We start from the raw sequence: 22,809 nt of genomic DNA on the forward strand, positions 1-22,809 counted from the left end.
CGACGCCCCGTCCGCTGGGGGCTTGCACGCCGGCTACGGGACAACAGCGGGGAGCCCCGTAGCCCCGGAGAGGGCCCGGCCGTGGGCGATCGCCGGACGGGGGCGGACGGGATGGGGGAACCGCGGGTGGGGTTTTGGAGCGTTGCGTGTGTGCGGGGGCGGGGGAGCTGGTGGTGGCGGGACTCCCGCGCCGCGCCTGTCGGCCCCAATCGTCCCCCGCGAAGCGCCTCTCCGCCCCCAGGGACTGTTGCGGCCGCCCTGTCCAGCCGGCTGCCCCGCAGGCCTTGCCAGAGGCCTGGGTAACTCCAAAGGGGTGGGGGAGGGGCGACGGGGTGCCTGGGCTCGCCCCGCCCCGAGCACCCTCCCTCCAGGTCCTCTTTCACCCTGCGGTCCCTTCCACCGCCGCGGCCCGGCCCGACACGGCCCATCCCAGCCTCTGTCGGGTGTCGGGCATGCACCCGTGTCTGACCGTTTCCACGCGAGAGCCAGGCTTGACCGCGGTGAGCCGCTGGCCCCTAGGGGGCTGGGGCGAGTCCTCATCAGTAGTCCTCCTCGGTCCCCACCCCCACGCCTTTCGGAGATTTCTTCTTGGGGATGGGGGCCCTAGGCCCTTTCCCTCTTGCTCTTTCGACAGGAGGATCTGAGGCGGGACTTGGGGCTCAAGGTCTCCAGTTGCCTCCCCGGGCCGCCTCAGGTGGCACTGCAGGGCGTGCCGTCACCCCAGCCCGGCTGCGGCCGCGACCGAGCCCACCCGCGCTAAGCCTGGCTGGCAAGGCTGTTGGCAGCAGTGGGGAGCCCGCGAGGCTTGGCTGCCGCTCGCTCAGGCTGCCCTGGCCCGGCGGGGGTGGGCTGGGACGTTCACCGCCGATCGCCACATGGCACCTCTTCCCACACCCCCGGGGACAGCTGTGTCCGCCCTCTCCTACATGCTGTCCCCGGCGGACCTCGCCAGAGACCTGGGTCACCCCCAAGATGGGGGAGGACCCGCCTGCGCCCCCGCCCTTCCTGTCGGTCTCCCCACACGTGTGCGGAAGCCTCCGTGTGTTCTACCCCGACCACGCCAAGAGATCTGGCCCCGGCGGTCAGGGTCCCGGCCACTCGGACCTGCCTGGCTTGGCGGCCAGCCTGCGTCACCGCCGCCGGGGCCCCCGCGCCTGCCGGTGTGGTCACCTGCCCGGCACCCGCGTGGAGCCACCGGCGCGCCCCGGGCCTGCCCGCGCCCAGGCCATTGCCCCTGCCCCTGCCCCTGCCCTTGTCCGGAAGATCCTCCTGCGGTTCGCAAAGCCGGCCAAGGCTGGCGGCCACCGGGAATCCCGCCGCATCCCCGCACAGCCCCCACCCCCAGATTGCCACTCAGGGTGTCGCTGCCCCATCTCACCTGGGCAGTCCACAGAGCAGCACCGTCGGACACCGGGTCCCGGTCTTCTACCCAGGGGGACAGCCACGCCACAACATTGCCCGAACCCCCCCCCCCCCACCAACGCGCAGGAGACCCACTCTGACACACCGCCGCAGAGACGGACTTGGACACAAGAAGTCCGAGTGCCCCTGGAGCGAAGGCGGTTCCTTCTCGTAGGCCAGGGCCCCAGTGTTGAAGGGAAAGTGGTGGCAAGGGACAAGACGACAAGGAGGCAGGGCGGACGGGGCCCGGCCAGGTCCGCTCCAGGAGGTGGGCGAGCGACGCAAGAAGAGGCAAAAGCCTACAGCACCCGGTATTCCCAGGCGGTCTGCCATCCAAGTACTAACCAGGCCCGACCCTGCTTAGCTTCCGAGATCAGACGAGATCGGGCGCGTTCAGGGTGGTATGGCCATAGACGGACGGGCCGGCTCCCGGGCGCCTCAAGAGGCAGAACTGGGCTGCTGGCTGCCCCCCTCCCCCCATGCCGACTTCCTCGCCGCTGGCTGCGCGCGCCGGCCGCACCCGGAACAACAGCGGGGAGCCCCGTAGCGGCCCAGGCTGGCAAGCCGCTCTCCGGACAGGAGCGGAGACGCTGGGGGAACAGCGGGCGGGGATGTGAAGGTGGGGGTGGGGTCAGGACCCGGCGCCTGGGGCGTGTGTCGCCCCAGGTAATCACACACCCCCTCCCTCCCGCCCCCCACGAAGCGCCTCTCGGGTCCCCAGGGACGGTGGCCGCCGCCCTGTGCTGTCCGCGGTCCCGCAGGCTTTGCCAGAGGCCTGAGTAAACTTCAGGGGCTGCTGGGGCGGGGACGGGGTGCGTGGCCTCCCCGGGCCTCCACCACCACCACCACAACCACCACCCCCCCTCCAACCCACCCCAACCCCGCCTCCTGGTCCTCTGTCGCCCTGCAGTTCCTTCCACCGCTGGGGCACGGCTGACCTTTTCCACGCGTGAGCATCCTGACGGGTATGTGCCAGAGCCAGGGGGCAATCTTCTCCTCTCACTGAGTTCATGCCCGTAGTTGCACGGCTGGTGGCACCTTGACTTACCTCGCTGAGGGGTTCAGATGTATGAATGTTTCCTCAGCGGGAACGGAATGTTCAGACAGTTACGTGTCCGGTCCATACAATTATCCTCTGGAACAGATTGCACTTTGGAAATAGACTGAAGAGTTTACAAGGACAGGGCAGAGGAACCTCCCGGGAAAGAAGGTACCGGGGGAACTTTGAAAAAGGCATTCACGGTTAGCTCTCAATAGCCTTACTGAAGAGAAGAAACTGCTTTTCCCTCACACGGGGATACGGCCGCTAAGAAGCTGGTGCAGTGGCAATCTCCTCGTCTCCCTGGCAACATGCACATTCTCCAAGGGCCATTGGCTTACTCTGTCCCCACCTCCCCATTCTGCTCGGGGGCATTCAGACAGCACGCCTCTCCCAGAGCACCCGAGGAGGAGTCCTCGGCTCTCCTTTCTGCGAGTGTGCGTCCACACAGCACTCCTCTCCCAGCCGACCCGACTCCTCATCCGTCCTCTCTGCTAGTGTGCGTGCAGGCAGCACGCCTCTGCCAACGCACCCGAGTCCTCAGCTCCCATTTCTGCTGCTGTTCCTTCAGACAGCACTCCTCTGCCAACGCACCCGGGTCCTCACCCCCCCTTTCTGCCGGTTGGCATGAAGACGGCACTGCTCCCGCATGGCACCCGAGTCCTCGCCTGCGCTGGGAGAGGAGTGCTGTCTGGATGCACACAGCAGGAAGGACAGGTGAGGAATCGGGTGTGATAGCAGAGGAGCCCGGTGCTGTCTGGATGGACGCTGGCAGAAAGGAGGGGCTCCAGGACTCGGGTCCTCTGGGAGAGGAGTGCTGACTGTATGCACACTGGCAGAAAGGAAAGGTGAGGATTTTTCCTGGCGGAAAAGGAGTGCTATCTGCATACACCCTGGCAGACAGGAGAGACGTGGACTCGTGTGCCTTGGGAGTGGTGTGCTGCCTGGATGCACACTGGCAGAAAGGGGAGGTGAGGCCTTGGGTGCGAAGCCTCCTGCCGGTTCTATGCTGGATCAGGGGGCAAGCTTCTGGTCTCACTGAGTTCGTGCACGTGGTTGCATGGCCTGGCACATTGGTTTACGTTGGAGGGGGCTTAGGGGTATTACTATTCCCTCACCAGGAGCGTGGAGAGAGCTCCGTGTGCCACCAAGACAAGTATTCTCCGGTAGAGGTGGCACACTGAATTGGAAACACACTGAATTGTTTCTAAGGAAGTTGCAGATGAAGCTGCTGGGATGCGAGGCGTTGTGGAAGTTGGTAAACTTCTCTCCCCGGTAGCTCTTTAAGGCTTATTGAGGAGAAGTTTCCTCCTGAGTGTTTGCCACAAGCGGCACACTGCCCCGGTATACGTTGCTGGGGCAGGGGCAAACTTCTATTCTCACTGAGATCATGCACGGAGCTGGACGGCTATTGGCACACGGACTTACCTTGTGGAAGGGCTCATGTGTATTTCTGATACTCAGGAGGAGTGCTCAGGAATTCACACGTGCGATGGATGAGTGCAAGTATTCTCCAGGAAGAGATGGCACTTTGTAAACATGCCGAAGTGTGTCTGAGGAAAGGGCAGATGAATCTCCTGAGAAACAAGGCATTGTGCAATTTTGAAAAAGGCATTCACAATTAGCTCTCAGTGGCCTTACCGAAGAGAAGGAAATGCTTATCCCCCCAGCCCCACCGGCACCCCTCCAGCCGAGACGGTCTTGGACTCAAGAAGGCAAGAGTGCCCCTGGAAGAGGGCAGGGGGCGGGCCTGGAGCGAGGCCCATTCCTTCTCCCCGGAGAGGGCCCGGTGGAGAAGGAAAAGTGGTGGCAAGGGACAAGAGGAAAAGGAGGCGGGGCGGACGGGGCCCGCCCAGGTCGGCGCCACGTGGGGACTGGGCAGGACCGCGCGCCAGGAGGCGGGCGAGCGACGCAAGAAGAGGCAAAAGCCCGCAGCACCCGGTATTCCCAGGCGGTCTCCCGTCCAAGTACTAACCAGGCCCGACCCTGCTTAAGCTTCGGAGATCAGACGAGATCGGGCGCGTTCAGGGTAATACGGCCGTAGACGTTCGGGCCGGCTCCCGGGCGCCTCAAGAGGCAGAACTGGGCGGCTGGCTGGGCACCCCCCACCCCATCCCGACGCCCCGTCCGCTGGGGGCTTGCACGCCGGCTACGGGACAACAGCGGGGAGCCCCGTAGCCCCGCAGAGGGCCCGGCCGTGGGCGATCGCCGGACGGGGGCGGACGGGATGGGGGAACCGCGGTTGGGGTTTTGGAGCGGTGCGTGTGTGCGGGGGGGGGGAGCTGGTGGTGGCGGGGACTCCCCGCGCCGCGCCTGTCGGCCCCAATCGTCCCCCGCGAAGCGCCTCTCCGCCCCTAGGGACTGTTGCGGCCGCCCTGTCCAGCCGGCTGCCCCGCAGGCCTTGCCAGAGGCCTGGGTAACTCCAAAGGGGTGGGGGAGGGGCGACGGGGGTGCCTGGGCTCGCCCCGCCCCGAGCACCCTCCCTCCAGGTCCTCTTTCACCCTGCGGTCCCTTCCACCGCCGCGGCCCGGCCCGACACGGCCCATCCCAGCCTCTGTCGGGTGTCGGGCATGCACCCGTGTCTGACCGTTTCCACGCGAGAGCCAGGCTTGACCGCGGTGAGCCGCTGGCCCCTAGGGGGCTGGGGCGAGTCCTCATCAGTAGTCCTCCTCGGTCCCCACCCCCACGCCTTTCGGAGATTTCTTCTGGGGGATGGGGGCCCTAGGCCCTTTCCCTCTTGCTCTTTCGACAGGAGGATCTGAGGCGGGACTTGGGGCTCAAGGTCTCCAGTTGCCTCCCCGGGCCGCCTCAGGTGGCACTGCAGGGCGTGCCGTCACCCCAGCCCGGCTGCGGCCGCGACCGAGCCCACCCGCGCTAAGCCTGGCTGGCAAGGCTGTTGGCAGCAGTGGGGAGCCCGCGAGGCTTGGCTGCCGCTCGCTCAGGCTGCCCTGGCCCGGCGGGGGTGGGCTGGGACGTTCACCGCCGATCGCCACATGGCACCTCTTCCCACACCCCCGGGGACAGCTGTGTCCGCCCTCTCCTACATGCTGTCCCCGGCGGACCTCGCCAGAGACCTGGGTCACCCCCAAGATGGGGGAGGACCCGCCTGCGCCCGCGCCCTTCCTGTCGGTCTCCCCACACGTGTGTGGAAGCCTCCGTGTGTTCTACCCCGACCACGCCAAGAGATCTGGCCCCGGCGGTCAGGGTCCCGGCCACTCGGACCTGCCTGGCTTGGCGGCCAGCCTGCGTCACCGCCGCCGGGGCCCCCGCGCCTGCCGGTGTGGTCACCTGCCCGGCACCCGCGTGGAGCCACCGGCGCGCCCCGGGCCTGCCCCGCGCCCTTGCCATTGCCCCTGCCCCTGCCCTTGTCCGGAAGATCCTCCTGCGGTTCGCAAAGCCGGCCAAGGCTGGCGGCCACCGGGAATCCCGCCGCATCCCCGCACAGCCCCCACCCCCCAGCCACTCAGGGTGTCGCTGCCCCATCTCACCTGGGCAGTCCACAGAGCAGCACCGTCGGACACCGGGTCCCGGTCTTCTACCCAGGGGGACAGCCACGCCACAACATTGCCCGAACCCCCCCCCCCACCAACGCGCAGGAGACCCACTCTGACACACCGCCGCAGAGACGGACTTGGACACATGAAGTCCGAGTGCCCCTGGAGCCAAGGCGGTTCCTTCTCGTAGGCCAGGGCCCCAGTGTTGAAGGGAAAGTGGTGGCAAGGGACAAGACGACAAGGAGGCAGGGCGGACGGGGCCCGGCCAGGTCCGCTCCAGGAGGTGGGCGAGCGACGCAAGAAGAGGCAAAAGCCTACAGCACCCGGTATTCCCAGGCGGTCTGCCATCCAAGTACTAACCAGGCCCGACCCTGCTTAGCTTCCGAGATCAGACGAGATCGGGCGCGTTCAGGGTGGTATGGCCGTAGACGCACGGGCCGGCTCCCGGGCGCCTCAAGAGGCAGAACTGGGCTGCTGGCTGCCCCCCTCCCCCCATGCCGACTTCCTCGCCGCTGGCTGCGCGCGCCGGCCGCACCCGGAACAACAGCGGGGAGCCCCGTAGCGGCCCAGGCTGGCAAGCCGCTCTCCGGACAGGAGCGGAGACGCTGGGGGAACAGCGGGCGGGGATGTGAAGGTGGGGGTGGGGTCAGGACCCGGCGCCTGGGGCGTGTGTCGCCCCAGGTAATCACACACCCCCTCCCTCCCGCCCCCCACGAAGCGCCTCTCGGGTCCCCAGGGACGGTGGCCGCCGCCCTGTGCTGTCCGCGGTCCCGCAGGCTTTGCCAGAGGCCTGAGTAAACTTCAGGGGCTGCTGGGGCGGGGACGGGGTGCGTGGCCTCCCCGGGCCTCCACCACCACCACCACAACCACCACCCCCCTCCACCCCACCCCAACCCCGCCTCCTGGTCCTCTGTCGCCCTGCAGTTCCTTCCACCGCTGGGGCACGGCTGACCTTTTCCACGCGTGAGCATCCTGACGGGTATGTGCCAGAGCCAGGGGGCAATCTTCTCCTCTCACTGAGTTCATGCCCGTAGTTGCACGGCTGGTGGCACCTTGACTTACCTCGCTGAGGGGTTCAGATGTATGAATGTTTCCTCAGCGGGAACGGAATGTTCAGACAGTTACGTGTCCGGTCCATACAATTATCCTCTGGAACAGATTGCACTTTGGAAATAGACTGAAGAGTTTACAAGGACAGGGCAGAGGAACCTCCCGGGAAAGAAGGTACCGGGGGAACTTTGAAAAAGGCATTCACGGTTAGCTCTCAATAGCCTTACTGAAGAGAAGAAACTGCTTTTCCCTCACACGGGGATACGGCCGCTAAGAAGCTGGTGCAGTGGCAATCTCCTCGTCTCCCTGGCAACATGCACATTCTCCAAGGGCCATTGGCTTACTCTGTCCCCACCTCCCCATTCTGCTCGGGGGCATTCAGACAGCACGCCTCTCCCAGAGCACCCGAGGAGGAGTCCTCGGCTCTCCTTTCTGCGAGTGTGCGTCCACACAGCACTCCTCTCCCAGCCGACCCGACTCCTCATCCGTCCTCTCTGCTAGTGTGCGTGCAGGCAGCACGCCTCTGCCAACGCACCCGAGTCCTCAGCTCCCATTTCTGCTGCTGTTCCTTCAGACAGCACTCCTCTGCCAACGCACCCGGGTCCTCACCCCCCCTTTCTGCCGGTTGGCATGAAGACGGCACTGCTCCCGCATGGCACCCGAGTCCTCGCCTGCGCTGGGAGAGGAGTGCTGTCTGGATGCACACAGCAGGAAGGACAGGTGAGGAATCGGGTGTGATAGCAGAGGAGCCCGGTGCTGTCTGGATGGACGCTGGCAGAAAGGAGGGGCTCCAGGACTCGGGTCCTCTGGGAGAGGAGTGCTGACTGTATGCACACTGGCAGAAAGGAAAGGTGAGGATTTTTCCTGGGGGAAAAGGAGTGCTATCTGCATACACCGTTGCAGACAGGAGAGGACGTGGCCTCGTGTGCCTTGGGAGTGGTGTGCTGCCTGGATGCACACTGGCAGAAAGGGGAGGTGAGGCCTTGGGTGCGAAGCCTCCTGCCGGTTCTATGCTGGATCAGGGGGCAAGCTTCTGGTCTGACTGAGTTCGTGCACGTGGTTGCATGGCCTGGCACATTGGTTTACGTTGGAGGGGGCTTAGGGGTATTACTATTCCCTCACCAGGAGCGTGGAGAGAGCTCCGTGTGCCACCAAGACAAGTATTCTCCGGTAGAGGTGGCACACTGAATTGGAAACACACTGAATTGTTTCTAAGGAAGTTGCAGATGAAGCTGCTGGGATGCGAGGCGTTGTGGAAGTTGGTAAACTTCTCTCCCCGGTAGCTCTTTAAGGCTTATTGAGGAGAAGTTTCCTCCTGAGTGTTTGCCACAAGCGGCACACTGCCCCGGTATACGTTGCTGGGGCAGGGGCAAACTTCTATTCTCACTGAGATCATGCACGGAGCTGGACGGCTATTGGCACACGGACTTACCTTGTGGAAGGGCTCATGTGTATTTCTGATACTCAGGAGGAGTGCTCAGGAATTCACACGTGCGATGGATGAGTGCAAGTATTCTCCAGGAAGAGATGGCACTTTGTAAACATGCCGAAGTGTGTCTGAGGAAAGGGCAGATGAATCTCCTGAGAAACAAGGCATTGTGCAATTTTGAAAAAGGCATTCACAATTAGCTCTCAGTGGCCTTACCGAAGAGAAGGAAATGCTTATCCCCCCAGCCCCACCGGCACCCCTCCAGCCGAGACGGTCTTGGACTCAAGAAGGCAAGAGTGCCCCTGGAAGAGGGCAGGGGGCGGGCCTGGAGCGAGGCCCATTCCTTCTCCCCGGAGAGGGCCCGGTGGAGAAGGAAAAGTGGTGGCAAGGGACAAGAGGAAAAGGAGGCGGGGCGGACGGGGCCCGCCCAGGTCGGCGCCACGGGGGGACTGGGCAGGACCGCGCGCCAGGAGGCGGGCGAGCAACGCAAGAAGAGGCAAAAGCCCGCAGCACCCGGTATTCCCAGGCGGTCTCCCGTCCAAGTACTAACCAGGCCCGACCCTGCTTAAGCTTCAGAGATCAGACGAGATCGGGCGCGTTCAGGGTGATACGGCCGTAGACGTTCGGGCCGGCTCCCGGGCGCCTCAAGAGGCAGAACTGGGCGGCTGGCTGGGCACCCCCCACCCCATCCCGACGCCCCGTCCGCTGGGGGCTTGCACGCCGGCTACGGGACAACAGCGGGGAGCCCCGTAGCCCCGGAGAGGGCCCGGCCGTGGGCGATCGCCGGACGGGGGCGGACGGGATGGGGGAACCGCGGGTGGGGTTTTGGAGCGTTGCGTGTGTGCGGGGGCGGGGGAGCTGGTGGTGGCGGGACTCCCGCGCCGCGCCTGTCGGCCCCAATCGTCCCCCGCGAAGCGCCTCTCCGCCCCCAGGGACTGTTGCGGCCGCCCTGTCCAGCCGGCTGCCCCGCAGGCCTTGCCAGAGGCCTGGGTAACTCCAAAGGGGTGGGGGAGGGGCGACGGGGTGCCTGGGCTCGCCCCGCCCCGAGCACCCTCCCTCCAGGTCCTCTTTCACCCTGCGTTCCCTTCCACCGCCGCGGCCCGGCCCGACACGGCCCATCCCAGCCTCTGTCGGGTGTCGGGCATGCACCCGTGTCTGACCGTTTCCACGCGAGAGCCAGGCTTGACCGCGGTGAGCCGCTGGCCCCTAGGGGGCTGGGGCGAGTCCTCATCAGTAGTCCTCCTCGGTCCCCACCCCCACGCCTTTCGGAGATTTCTTCTGGGGGATGGGGGCCCTAGGCCCTTTCCCTCTTGCTCTTTCGACAGGAGGATCTGAGGCGGGACTTGGGGCTCAAGGTCTCCAGTTGCCTCCCCGGGCCGCCTCAGGTGGCACTGCAGGGCGTGCCGTCACCCCAGCCCGGCTGCGGCCGCGACCGAGCCCACCCGCGCTAAGCCTGGCTGGCAAGGCTGTTGGCAGCAGTGGGGAGCCCGCGAGGCTTGGCTGCCGCTCGCTCAGGCTGCCCTGGCCCGGCGGGGGTGGGCTGGGACGTTCACCGCCGATCGCCACATGGCACCTCTTCCCACACCCCCGGGGACAGCTGTGTCCGCCCTCTCCTACATGCTGTCCCCGGCGGACCTCGCCAGAGACCTGGGTCACCCCCAAGATGGGGGAGGACCCGCCTGCGCCCCCGCCCTTCCTGTCGGTCTCCCCACACGTGTGCGGAAGCCTCCGTGTGTTCTACCCCGACCACGCCAAGAGATCTGGCCCCGGCGGTCAGGGTCCCGGCCACTCGGACCTGCCTGGCTTGGCGGCCAGCCTGCGTCACCGCCGCCGGGGCCCCCGCGCCTGCCGGTGTGGTCACCTGCCCGGCACCCGCGTGGAGCCACCGGCGCGCCCCGGGCCTGCCCGCGCCCAGGCCATTGCCCCTGCCCCTGCCCCTGCCCTTGTCCGGAAGATCCTCCTGCGGTTCGCAAAGCCGGCCAAGGCTGGCGGCCACCGGGAATCCCGCCGCATCCCCGCACAGCCCCCACCCCCAGATTGCCACTCAGGGTGTCGCTGCCCCATCTCACCTGGGCAGTCCACAGAGCAGCACCGTCGGACACCGGGTCCCGGTCTTCTACCCAGGGGGACAGCCACGCCACAACATTGCCCGAACCCCCCCCCCCCACCAACGCGCAGGAGACCCACTCTGACACACCGCCGCAGAGACGGACTTGGACACAAGAAGTCCGAGTGCCCCTGGAGCGAAGGCGGTTCCTTCTCGTAGGCCAGGGCCCCAGTGTTGAAGGGAAAGTGGTGGCAAGGGACAAGACGACAAGGAGGCAGGGCGGACGGGGCCCGGCCAGGTCCGCTCCAGGAGGTGGGCGAGCGACGCAAGAAGAGGCAAAAGCCTACAGCACCCGGTATTCCCAGGCGGTCTGCCATCCAAGTACTAACCAGGCCCGACCCTGCTTAGCTTCCGAGATCAGACGAGATCGGGCGCGTTCAGGGTGGTATGGCCATAGACGGACGGGCCGGCTCCCGGGCGCCTCAAGAGGCAGAACTGGGCTGCTGGCTGCCCCCCTCCCCCCATGCCGACTTCCTCGCCGCTGGCTGCGCGCGCCGGCCGCACCCGGAACAACAGCGGGGAGCCCCGTAGCGGCCCAGGCTGGCAAGCCGCTCTCCGGACAGGAGCGGAGACGCTGGGGGAACAGCGGGCGGGGATGTGAAGGTGGGGGTGGGGTCAGGACCCGGCGCCTGGGGCGTGTGTCGCCCCAGGTAATCACACACCCCCTCCCTCCCGCCCCCCACGAAGCGCCTCTCGGGTCCCCAGGGACGGTGGCCGCCGCCCTGTGCTGTCCGCGGTCCCGCAGGCTTTGCCAGAGGCCTGAGTAAACTTCAGGGGCTGCTGGGGCGGGGACGGGGTGCGTGGCCTCCCCGGGCCTCCACCACCACCACCACAACCACCACCCCCCTCCAACCCACCCCAACCCCGCCTCCTGGTCCTCTGTCGCCCTGCAGTTCCTTCCACCGCTGGGGCACGGCTGACCTTTTCCACGCGTGAGCATCCTGACGGGTATGTGCCAGAGCCAGGGGGCAATCTTCTCCTCTCACTGAGTTCATGCCCGTAGTTGCACGGCTGGTGGCACCTTGACTTACCTCGCTGAGGGGTTCAGATGTATGAATGTTTCCTCAGCGGGAACGGAATGTTCAGACAGTTACGTGTCCGGTCCATACAATTATCCTCTGGAACAGATTGCACTTTGGAAATAGACTGAAGAGTTTACAAGGACAGGGCAGAGGAACCTCCCGGGAAAGAAGGTACCGGGGGAACTTTGAAAAAGGCATTCACGTTTAGCTCTCAATAGCCTTACTGAAGAGAAGAAACTGCTTTTCCCTCACACGGGGATACGGCCGCTAAGAAGCTGGTGCAGTGGCAATCTCCTCGTCTCCCTGGCAACATGCACATTCTCCAAGGGCCATTGGCTTACTCTGTCCCCACCTCCCCATTCTGCTCGGGGGCATTCAGACAGCACGCCTCTCCCAGAGCACCCGAGGAGGAGTCCTCGGCTCTCCTTTCTGCGAGTGTGCGTCCACACAGCACTCCTCTCCCAGCCGACCCGACTCCTCATCCGTCCTCTCTGCTAGTGTGCGTGCAGGCAGCACGCCTCTGCCAACGCACCCGAGTCCTCAGCTCCCATTTCTGCTGCTGTTCCTTCAGACAGCACTCCTCTGCCAACGCACCCGGGTCCTCACCCCCCCTTTCTGCCGGTTGGAATGAAGACGGCACTGCTCCCGCATGGCACCCGAGTCCTCGCCTGCGCTGGGAGAGGAGTGCTGTCTGGATGCACACAGCAGGAAGGACAGGTGAGGAATCGGGTGTGATAGCAGAGGAGCCCGGTGCTGTCTGGATGGACGCTGGCAGAAAGGAGGGGCTCCAGGACTCGGGTCCTCTGGGAGAGGAGTGCTGACTGTATGCACACTGGCAGAAAGGAAAGGTGAGGATTTTTCCTGGCGGAAAAGGAGTGCTATCTGCATACACCCTGGCAGACAGGAGAGACGTGGACTCGTGTGCCTTGGGAGTGGTGTGCTGCCTGGATGCACACTGGCAGAAAGGGGAGGTGAGGCCTTGGGTGCGAAGCCTCCTGCCGGTTCTATGCTGGATCAGGGGGCAAGCTTCTGGTCTCACTGAGTTCGTGCACGTGGTTGCATGGCCTGGCACATTGGTTTACGTTGGAGGGGGCTTAGGGGTATTACTATTCCCTCACCAGGAGCGTGGAGAGAGCTCCGTGTGCCACCAAGACAAGTATTCTCCGGTAGAGGTGGCACACTGAATTGGAAACACACTGAATTGTTTCTAAGGAAGTTGCAGATGAAGCTGCTGGGATGCGAGGCGTTGTGGAAGTTGGTAAACTTCTCTCCCCGGTAGCTCTTTAAGGCTTATTGAGGAGAAGTTTCCTCCTGAGTGTTTGCCACAAGCGGCACACTGCCCCGGTATACGTTGCTGGGGCAGGGGCAAACTTCTATTCTCACTGAGATCATGCACGGAGCTGGACGGCTATTGGCACACGGACTTACCTTGTGGAAGGGCTCATGTGTATTTCTGATACTCAGGAGGAGTGCTCAGGAATTCACACGTGCGATGGATGAGTGCAAGTATTCTCCAGGAAGAGATGGCACTTTGTAAACATGCCGAAGTGTGTCTGAGGAAAGGGCAGATGAATCTCCTGAGAAACAAGGCATTGTGCAATTTTGAAAAAGGCATTCACAATTAGCTCTCAGTGGCCTTACCGAAGAGAAGGAAATGCTTATCCCCCCAGCCCCACCGGCACCCCTCCAGCCGAGACGGTCTTGGACTCAAGAAGGCAAGAGTGCCCCTGGAAGAGGGCAGGGGGCGGGCCTGGAGCGAGGCCCATTCCTTCTCCCCGGAGAGGGCCCGGTGGAGAAGGAAAAGTGGTGGCAAGGGACAAGAGGAAAAGGAGGCGGGGCGGACGGGGCCCGCCCAGGTCGGCGCCACGGGGGGACTGGGCAGGACCGCGCGCCAGGAGGCGGGCGAGCGACGCAAGAAGAGGCAAAAGCCCGCAGCACCCGGTATTCCCAGGCGGTCTCCCGTCCAAGTACTAACCAGGCCCGACCCTGCTTAAGCTTCGGAGATCAGACGAGATCGGGCCCGTTCAGGGTGATACGGCCGTAGACGTTCGGGCCGGCTCCCGGGCGCCTCAAGAGGCAGAACTGGGCGGCTGGCTGGGCACCCCCCACCCCATCCCGACGCCCCGTCCGCTGGGGGCTTGCACGCCGGCTACGGGACAACAGCGGGGAGCCCCGTAGCCCCGGAGAGGGCCCGGCCGTGGGCGATCGCCGGACGGGGGCGGACGGGATGGGGGAACCGCGGTTGGGGTTTTGGAGCGGTGCGTGTGTGCGGGGGGGGGAGCTGGTGGTGGCGGGACTCCCGCGCCGCGCCTGTCGGCCCCAATCGTCCCCCGCGAAGCGCCTCTCCGCCCCTAGGGACTGTTGCGGCCGCCCTGTCCAGCCGGCTGCCCCGCAGGCCTTGCCAGAGGCCTGGGTAACTCCAAAGGGGTGGGGGAGGGGCGACGGGGTGCCTGGGCTCGCCCCGCCCCGAGCACCCTACCTCCAGGTCCTCTTTCACCCTGCGGTCCCTTCCACCGCCGCGGCCCGGCCCGACACGGCCCATCCCAGCCTCTGTCGGGTGTCGGGCATGCACCCGTGTCTGACCGTTTCCACGCGAGAGCCAGGCTTGACCGCGGTGAGCCGCTGGCCCCTAGGGGGCTGGGGCGAGTCCTCATCAGTAGTCCTCCTCGGTCCCCACCCCCACGCCTTTCGGAGATTTCTTCTGGGGGATGGGGGCCCTAGGCCCTTTCCCTCTTGCTCTTTCGACAGGAGGATCTGAGGCGGGACTTGGGGCTCAAGGTCTCCAGTTGCCTCCCCGGGCCGCCTCAGGTGGCACTGCAGGGCGTGCCGTCACCCCAGCCCGGCTGCGGCCGCGACCGAGCCCACCCGCGCTAAGCCTGGCTGGCAAGGCTGTTGGCAGCAGTGGGGAGCCCGCGAGGCTTGGCTGCCGCTCGCTCAGGCTGCCCTGGCCCGGCGGGGGTGGGCTGGGACGTTCACCGCCGATCGCCACATGGCACCTCTTCCCACACCCCCGGGGACAGCTGTGTCCGCCCTCTCCTACATGCTGTCCCCGGCGGACCTCGCCAGAGACCTGGGTCACCCCCAAGATGGGGGAGGACCCGCCTGCGCCCGCGCCCTTCCTGTCGGTCTCCCCACACGTGTGTGGAAGCCTCCGTGTGTTCTACCCCGACCACGCCAAGAGATCTGGCCCCGGCGGTCAGGGTCCCGGCCACTCGGACCTGCCTGGCTTGGCGGCCAGCCTGCGTCACCGCCGCCGGGGCCCCCGCGCCTGCCGGTGTGGTCACCTGCCCGGCACCCGCGTGGAGCCACCGGCGCGCCCCGGGCCTGCCCGCGCCCCTGCCATTGCCCCTGCCCCTGCCCTTGTCCGGAAGATCCTCCTGCGGTTCGCAAAGCCGGCCAAGGCTGGCGGCCACCGGGAATCCCGCCGCATCCCCGCACAGCCCCCACCCCCCAGCCACTCAGGGTGTCGCTGCCCCATCTCACCTGGGCAGTCCACAGAGCAGCACCGTCGGACACCGGGTCCCGGTCTTCTACCCAGGGGGACAGCCACGCCACAACATTGCCCGAACCCCCCCCCCCCACCAACGCGCAGGAGACCCAGTCTGACACACCGCCGCAGAGACGGACTTGGACACAAGAAGTCCGAGTGCCCCTGGAGCCAAGGCGGTTCCTTCTCGTAGGCCAGGGCCCCAGTGTTGAAGGGAAAGTGGTGGCAAGGGACAAGACGACAAGGAGGCAGGGCGGACGGGGCCCGGCCAGGTCCGCTCCAGGAGGTGGGCGAGCGACGCAAGAAGAGGCAAAAGCCTACAGCACCCGGTATTCCCAGGCGGTCTCCCATCCAAGTACTAACCAGGCCCGACCCTGCTTAGCTTCCGAGATCAGACGAGATCGGGCGCGTTCAGGGTGGTATGGCCGTAGACGCACGGGCCGGCTCCCTGGCGCCTCAAGAGGCAGAACTGGGTTGCTGGCTGCCCCCCTCCCCCCATGCCGACTTCCTCGCCGCTGGCTGCGCGCGCCGGCCGCACCCGGAACAACAGCGGGGAGCCCCGTAGCGGCCCAGGCTGGCAAGCCGCTCTCCGGACAGGAGCGGAGACGCTGGGGGAACAGCGGGCGGGGATGTGAAGGTGGGGGTGGGGTCAGGACCCGGCGCCTGGGGCGTGTGTCGCCCCAGGTAATCACACACCCCCTCCCTCCCGCCCCCCACGAAGCGCCTCTCGGGTCCCCAGGGACGGTGGCCGCCGCCCTGTGCTGTCCGCGGTCCCGCAGGCTTTGCCAGAGGCCTGAGTAAACTTCAGGGGCTGCTGGGGCGGGGACGGGGTGCGTGGCCTCCCCGGGCCTCCACCACCACCACCACAACCACCACCCCCCTCCACCCCACCCCAACCCCGCCTCCTGGTCCTCTGTCGCCCTGCAGTTCCTTCCACCGCTGGGGCACGGCTGACCTTTTCCACGCGTGAGCATCCTGACGGGTATGTGCCAGAGCCAGGGGGCAAACTTCTCCTCTCACTGAGTTCATGCCCGTAGTTGCACGGCTGGTGGCACCTTGACTTACCTCGCTGAGGGGTTCAGATGTATGAATGTTTCCTCAGCGGGAACGGAATGTTCAGACAGTTACGTGTCCGGTCCATACAATTATTCTCTGGAACAGATTGCACTTTGGAAATAGACTGAAGAGTTTACAAGGACAGGGCAGAGGAACCTCCCGGGAGAGAAGGTACCGGGGGAACTTTGAAAAAGGCATTCACGGTTAGCTCTCAATAGCCTTACTGAAGAGAAGAAACTGCTTTTCCCTCACACGGGGATACGGCCGCTAAGAAGCTGGTGCAGTGGCAATCTCCTCGTCTCCCTGGCAACATGCACATTCTCCAAGGGCCATTGGCTTACTCTGTCCCCACCTCCCCATTCTGCTCGGGGGCATTCAGACAGCACGCCTCTCCCAGAGCACCCGAGGAGGAGTCCTCGGCTCTCCTTTCTGCGAGTGTGCGTCCACACAGCACTCCTCTCCCAGCCGACCCGACTCCTCATCCGTCCTCTCTGCTAGTGTGCGTGCAGGCAGCACGCCTCTGCCAACGCACCCGAGTCCTCAGCTCCCATTTCTGCTGCTGTTCCTTCAGACAGCACTCCTCTGCCAACGCACCCGGGTCCTCACCCCCCCTTTCTGCCGGTTGGCATGAAGACGGCACTGCTCCCGCATGGCACCCGAGTCCTCGCCTGCGCTGGGAGAGGAGTGCTGTCTGGATGCACACAGCAGGAAGGACAGGTGAGGAATCGGGTGTGATAGCAGAGGAGCCCGGTGCTGTCTGGATGGACGCTGGCAGAAAGGAGGGGCTCCAGGACTCGGGTCCTCTGGGAGAGGAGTGCTGACTGTATGCACACTGGCAGAAAGGAAAGGTGAGGATTTTTCCTGGGGGAAAAGGAGTGCTATCTGCATACACCCTGGCAGACAGGAGAGACGTGGACTCGTGTGCCTTGGGAGTGGTGTGCTGCCTGGATGCACACTGGCAGAAAGGGGAGGTGAGGCCTTGGGTGCGAAACCTCCTGCCGGTTCTAGGCTGGATCAGGGGGCAAGCTTCTGGTCTGACTGAGTTCGTGCACGTGGTTGCATGGCCTGGCACATTGGTTTACGTTGGAGGGGGCTTAGGGGTATTAGTATTCCCTCACCAGGAGCGTGGAGAGAGCTCCGTGTGCCACCAAGACAAGTATTCTCCGGTAGAGGTGGCACACTGAATTGGAAACACACTGAATTGTTTCTAAGGAAGTTGCAGATGAAGCTGCTGGGATGCGAGGCGTTGTGGAAGTTGGTAAACTTCTCTCCCCGGTAGCTCTTTAAGGCTTATTGAGGAGAAGTTTCCTCCTGAGTGTTTGCCACAAGCGGCACACTGCCCCGTATACGTTGCTGGTGCAGGGGCAAATTTCTATTCTCATGCACGGAGCTGGACGGCTATTGGCACACGGACTTACCTTGTGGAAGGGCTCATGTGTATTTCTGATACTCAGGAGGAGTGCTCAGGAATTCACACGTGCGATGGATGAGTGCAAGTATTCTCCAGGAAGAGATGGCACTTTGTAAACATGCCGAAGTGTGTCTGAGGAAAGGGCAGATGAATCTCCTGAGAAACAAGGCATTGTGCAATTTTGAAAAAGGCATTCACAATTAGCTCTCAGTGGCCTTACCGAAGAGAAGGAAATGCTTATCCCCCCAGCCCCACCGGCACCCCTCCAGCCGAGACGGTCTTGGACTCAAGAAGGCAAGAGTGCCCCTGGAAGAGGGCAGGGGGCGGGCCTGGAGCGAGGCCCATTCCTTCTCCCCGGAGAGGGCCCGGTGGAGAAGGAAAAGTGGTGGCAAGGGACAAGAGGAAAAGGAGGCGGGGCGGACGGGGCCCGCCCAGGTCGGCGCCACGGGGGGACTGGGCAGGACCGCGCGCCAGGAGGCGGGCGAGCGACGCAAGAAGAGGCAAAAGCCCGCAGCACCCGGTATTCCCAGGCGGTCTCCCGTCCAAGTACTAACCAGGCCCGACCCTGCTTAAGTTTCGGAGATCAGACGAGATCGGGCGCGTTCAGGGTGATACGGCCGTAGACGTTCGGGCCGGCTCCCGGGCGCCTCAAGAGGCAGAACTGGGCGGCTGGCTGGGCACCCCCCACCCCATCCCGACGCCCCGTCCGCTGGGGGCTTGCACGCCGGCTACGGGACAACAGCGGGGAGCCCCGTAGCCCCGGAGAGGGCCCGGCCGTGGGCGATCGCCGGACGGGGGCGGACGGGATGGGGGAACCGCGGGTGGGGTTTTGGAGCGGTGCGTGTGTGCGGGGGGGGGGAGCTGGTGGTGGCGGGACTCCCGCGCCGCGCCTGTCGGCCCCAATCTCCGCCCCCAGGGACTGTTGCGACCGCCCTGTCCAGCCGGCTGCCCCGCAGGCCTTGCCAGAGGCCTGGGTAACTCCAAAGGGGTGGGGGAGGGGCGACGGGTTGCCTGGGCTCGCCCCGCCCCGAGCACCCTACCTCCAGGTCCTCTTTCACCCTGCGGTCCCTTCCACCGCCGCGGCCCGGCCCGACACGGCCCATCCCAGCCTCTGTCGGGTGTCGGGCATGCACCCGTGTCTGACCGTTTCCACGCGAGAGCCAGGCTTGACCGCGGTGAGCCGCTGGCCCCTAGGGGGCTGGGGCGAGTCCTCATCAGTAGTCCTCCTCGGTCCCCACCCCCACGCCTTTCGGAGATTTCTTCTGGGGGATGGGGGCCCTAGGCCCTTTCCCTCTTGCTCTTTCGACAGGAGGATCTGAGGCGGGACTTGGGGCTCAAGGTCTCCAGTTGCCTCCCCGGGCCGCCTCAGGTGGCACTGCAGGGCGTGCCGTCACCCCAGCCCGGCTGCGGCCGCGACCGAGCCCACCCGCGCTAAGCCTGGCTGGCAAGGCTGTTGGCAGCAGTGGGGAGCCCGCGAGGCTTGGCTGCCGCTCGCTCAGGCTGCCCTGGCCCGGCGGGGGTGGGCTGGGACGTTCACCGCCGATCGCCACATGGCACCTCTTCCCACACCCCCGGGGACAGCTGTGTCCGCCCTCTCCTACATGCTGTCCCCGGCGGACCTCGCCAGAGACCTGGGTCACCCCCAAGATGGGGGAGGACCCGCCTGCGCCCCCGCCCTTCCTGTCGGTCTCCCCACACGTGTGTGGAAGCCTCCGTGTGTTCTACCCCGACCACGCCAAGAGATCTGGCCCCGGCGGTCAGGGTCCCGGCCACTCGGACCTGCCTGGCTTGGCGGCCAGCCTGCGTCACCGCCGCCGGGGCCCCCGCGCCTGCCGGTGTGGTCACCTGCCCGGCACCCGCGTGGAGCCACCGGCGCGCCCCGGGCCTGCCCGCGCCCTTGCCATTGCCCCTGCCCCTGCCCCTGCCCTTGTCCGGAAGATCCTCCTGCGGTTCGCAAAGCCGGCCAAGGCTGGCGGCCACCGGGAATCCCGCCGCATCCCCGCACAGCCCCCACCCCCAGATTGCCACTCAGGGTGTCGCTGCCCCATCTCACCTGGGCAGTCCACAGAGCAGCACCGTCGGACACCGGGTCCCGGTCTTCTACCCAGGGGGACAGCCACGCCACAACATTGCCCGAACCCCCCCCCCCACCAACGCGCAGGAGACCCAGTCTGACACACCGCCGCAGAGACGGACTTGGACACAAGAAGTCCGAGTGCCCCTGGAGCCAAGGCGGTTCCTTCTCGTAGGCCAGGGCCCCAGTGTTGAAGGGAAAGTGGTGGCAAGGGACAAGACGACAAGGAGGCAGGGCGGACGGGGCCCGGCCAGGTCCGCTCCAGGAGGTGGGCGAGCGACGCAAGAAGAGGCAAAAGCCTACAGCACCCGGTATTCCCAGGCTGTCTCCCATCCAAGTACTAACCAGGCCCGACCCTGCTGAGCTTCCGAGATCAGACGAGATCGGGCGCGTTCAGGGTGGTATGGCCGTAGACGCACGGGCCGGCTCCCGGGCGCCTCAAGAGGCAGAACTGGGCTGCTGGCTGCCCCCCTCCCCCCATGCCGACTTCCTCGCCGCTGGCTGCGCGCGCCGGCCGCACCCGGAACAACAGCGGGGAGCCCCGTAGCGGCCCAGGCTGGCAAGCCGCTCTCCGGACAGGAGCGGAGACGCTGGGGGAACAGCGGGCGGGGATGTGAAGGTGGGGGTGGGGTCAGGACCCGGCGCCTGGGGCGTGTGTCGCCCCAGGTAATCACACACCCCCTCCCTCCCGCCCCCCACGAAGCGCCTCTCGGGTCCCCAGGGACGGTGGCCGCCGCCCTGTGCTGTCCGCGGTCCCGCAGGCTTTGCCAGAGGCCTGAGTAAACTTCAGGGGCTGCTGGGGCGGGGACGGGGTGCGTGGCCTCCCCGGGCCTCCACCACCACCACCACAACCACCACCCCCCTCCACCCCACCCCAACCCCGCCTCCTGGTCCTCTGTCGCCCTGCAGTTCCTTCCACCGCTGGGGCACGGCTGACCTTTTCCACGCGTGAGCATCCTGACGGGTATGTGCCAGAGCCAGGGGGCAATCTTCTCCTCTCACTGAGTTCATGCCCGTAGTTGCACGGCTGGTGGCACCTTGACTTACCTCGCTGAGGGGTTCAGATGTATGAATGTTTCCTCAGCGGGAACGGAATGTTCAGACAGTTACGTGTCCGGTCCATACAATTATTCTCTGGAACAGATTGCACTTTGGAAATAGACTGAAGAGTTTACAAGGACAGGGCAGAGGAACCTCCCGGGAAAGAAGGTACCGGGGGAACTTTGAAAAAGGCATTCACGGTTAGCTCTCAATAGCCTTACTGAAGAGAAGAAACTGCTTTTCCCTCACACGGGGATACGGCCGCTAAGAAGCTGGTGCAGTGGCAATCTCCTCGTCTCCCTGGCAACATGCACATTCTCCAAGTGCCATTGGCTTACTCTGTCCCCACCTCCCCATTCTGCTCGGGGGCATTCAGACAGCACGCCTCTCCCAGAGCACCCGAGGAGGAGTCCTCGGCTCTCCTTTCTGCGAGTGTGCGTCCACACAGCACTCCTCTCCCGGCCGACCCGACTCCTCATCCGTCCTCTCTGCTAGTGTGCGTGCAGGCAGCACGCCTCTGCCAACGCACCCGAGTCCTCAGCTCCCATTTCTGCTGCTGTTCCTTCAGACAGCACTCCTCTGCCAACGCACCCGGGTCCTCACCCCCCCTTTCTGCCGGTTGGCATGAAGACGGCACTGCTCCCGCATGGCACCCGAGTCCTCGCCTGCGCTGGGAGAGGAGTGCTGTCTGGATGCACACAGCAGGAAGGACAGGTGAGGAATCGGGTGTGATAGCAGAGGAGCCCGGTGCTGTCTGGATGGACGCTGGCAGAAAGGAGGGGCTCCAGGACTCGGGTCCTCTGGGAGAGGAGTGCTGACTGTATGCACACTGGCAGAAAGGAAAGGTGAGGATTTTTCCTGGGGGAAAAAGAGGGCTATCTGCATACACCCTGGCAGACAGGAGAGACGTGGACTCGTGTGCCTTGGGAGTGGTGTGCTGCCTGGATGCACACTGGCAGAAAGGGGAGGTGAGGCCTTGGGTGCGAAGCCTCCTGCCGGTTCTATGCTGGATCAGGGGGCAAGCTTCTGGTCTGACTGAGTTCGTGCACGTGGTTGCATGGCCTGGCACATTGGTTTACGTTGGAGGGGGCTTAGGGGTATTACTATTCCCTCACCAGGAGCGTGGAGAGAGCTCCGTGTGCCACCAAGACAAGTATTCTCCGGTAGAGGTGGCACACTGAATTGGAAACACACTGAATTGTTTCTAAGGAAGTTGCAGATGAAGCTGCTGGGATGCGAGGCGTTGTGGAAGTTGGTAAACTTCTCTCCCCGGTAGCTCTTTAAGGCTTATTGAGGAGAAGTTTCCTCCTGAGTGTTTGCCACAAGCGGCACACTGCCCCGGTATACGTTGCTGGTGCAGGGGCAAACTTCTATTCTCATGCACGGAGCTGGACGGCTATTGGCACACGGACTTACCTTGTGGAAGGGCTCATGTGTATTTCTGATACTCAGGAGGAGTGCTCAGGAATTCACACGTGCGATGGATGAGTGCAAGTATTCTCCAGGAAGAGATGGCACTTTGTAAACATGCCGAAGTGTGTCTGAGGAAAGGGCAGATGAATCTCCTGAGAAACAAGGCATTGTGCAATTTTGAAAAAGGCATTCACAATTAGCTCTCAGTGGCCTTACCGAAGAGAAGGAAATGCTTATCCCCCCAGCCCCACCGGCACCCCTCCAGCCGAGACGGTCTTGGACTCAAGAAGGCAAGAGTGCCCCTGGAAGAGGGCAGGGGGCGGGCCTGGAGCGAGGCCCATTCCTTCTCCCCGGAGAGGGCCCGGTGGAGAAGGAAAAGTGGTGGCAAGGGACAAGAGGAAAAGGAGGCGGGGCGGACGGGGCCCGCCCAGGTCGGCGCCACGGGGGGACTGGGCAGGACCGCGCGCCAGGAGGCGGGCGAGCGACGCAAGAAGAGGCAAAAGCCCGCAGCACCCGGTATTCCCAGGCGGTCTCCCGTCCAAGTACTAACCAGGCCCGACCCTGCTTAAGTTTCGGAGATCAGACGAGATCGGGCGCGTTCAGGGTGATACGGCCGTAGACGTTCGGGCCGGCTCCCGGGCGCCTCAAGAGGCAGAACTGGGCGGCTGGCTGGGCACCCCCCACCCCATCCCGACGCCCCGTCCGCTGGGGGCTTGCACGCCGGCTACGGGACAACAGCGGGGAGCCCCGTAGCCCCGGAGAGGGCCCGGCCGTGGGCGATCGCC

General features: G+C 64.9%; 1 long non-coding RNA gene, 5 other non-coding genes and 5 pseudogenes across 6 annotated transcripts in view; all 11 read right to left on the minus strand.

Annotated features, from left to right (window-relative positions):
- Positions 1-22,809, minus strand: part of LOC128582312 (uncharacterized) — a 312,656-nt gene that overhangs the window by 79,344 nt on the left and 210,503 nt on the right. The window lies entirely within an intron of this gene.
- LOC128592063 (5S ribosomal RNA) lies at positions 1,698-1,816 on the minus strand. The gene has a single exon (XR_008381757.1). It is a non-coding gene; the product is annotated as a 5S ribosomal RNA (ribosomal RNA).
- Positions 4,367-4,486, minus strand: LOC128593574 (uncharacterized; annotated as a pseudogene).
- On the minus strand, positions 6,246-6,364 carry LOC128591887 (5S ribosomal RNA). The gene has a single exon (XR_008381694.1). It is a non-coding gene; the product is annotated as a 5S ribosomal RNA (ribosomal RNA).
- LOC128592648 (uncharacterized) lies at positions 8,915-9,034 on the minus strand (annotated as a pseudogene).
- Positions 10,801-10,919, minus strand: LOC128592124 (5S ribosomal RNA). Its single transcript, XR_008381773.1, has one exon. It is a non-coding gene; the product is annotated as a 5S ribosomal RNA (ribosomal RNA).
- On the minus strand, positions 13,469-13,588 carry LOC128593545 (uncharacterized; annotated as a pseudogene).
- Positions 15,344-15,462, minus strand: LOC128591781 (5S ribosomal RNA). Its single transcript, XR_008381657.1, has one exon. It is a non-coding gene; the product is annotated as a 5S ribosomal RNA (ribosomal RNA).
- LOC128593549 (uncharacterized) lies at positions 18,002-18,121 on the minus strand (annotated as a pseudogene).
- Positions 19,867-19,985, minus strand: LOC128592239 (5S ribosomal RNA). Its single transcript, XR_008381813.1, has one exon. It is a non-coding gene; the product is annotated as a 5S ribosomal RNA (ribosomal RNA).
- On the minus strand, positions 22,526-22,645 carry LOC128593554 (uncharacterized; annotated as a pseudogene).

The sequence above is a fragment of the Nycticebus coucang genome, chromosome 1 (assembly GCF_027406575.1).
Source record: "Nycticebus coucang isolate mNycCou1 chromosome 1, mNycCou1.pri, whole genome shotgun sequence".
NCBI classification, from domain to species: Eukaryota; Metazoa; Chordata; class Mammalia; order Primates; family Lorisidae; genus Nycticebus; species Nycticebus coucang.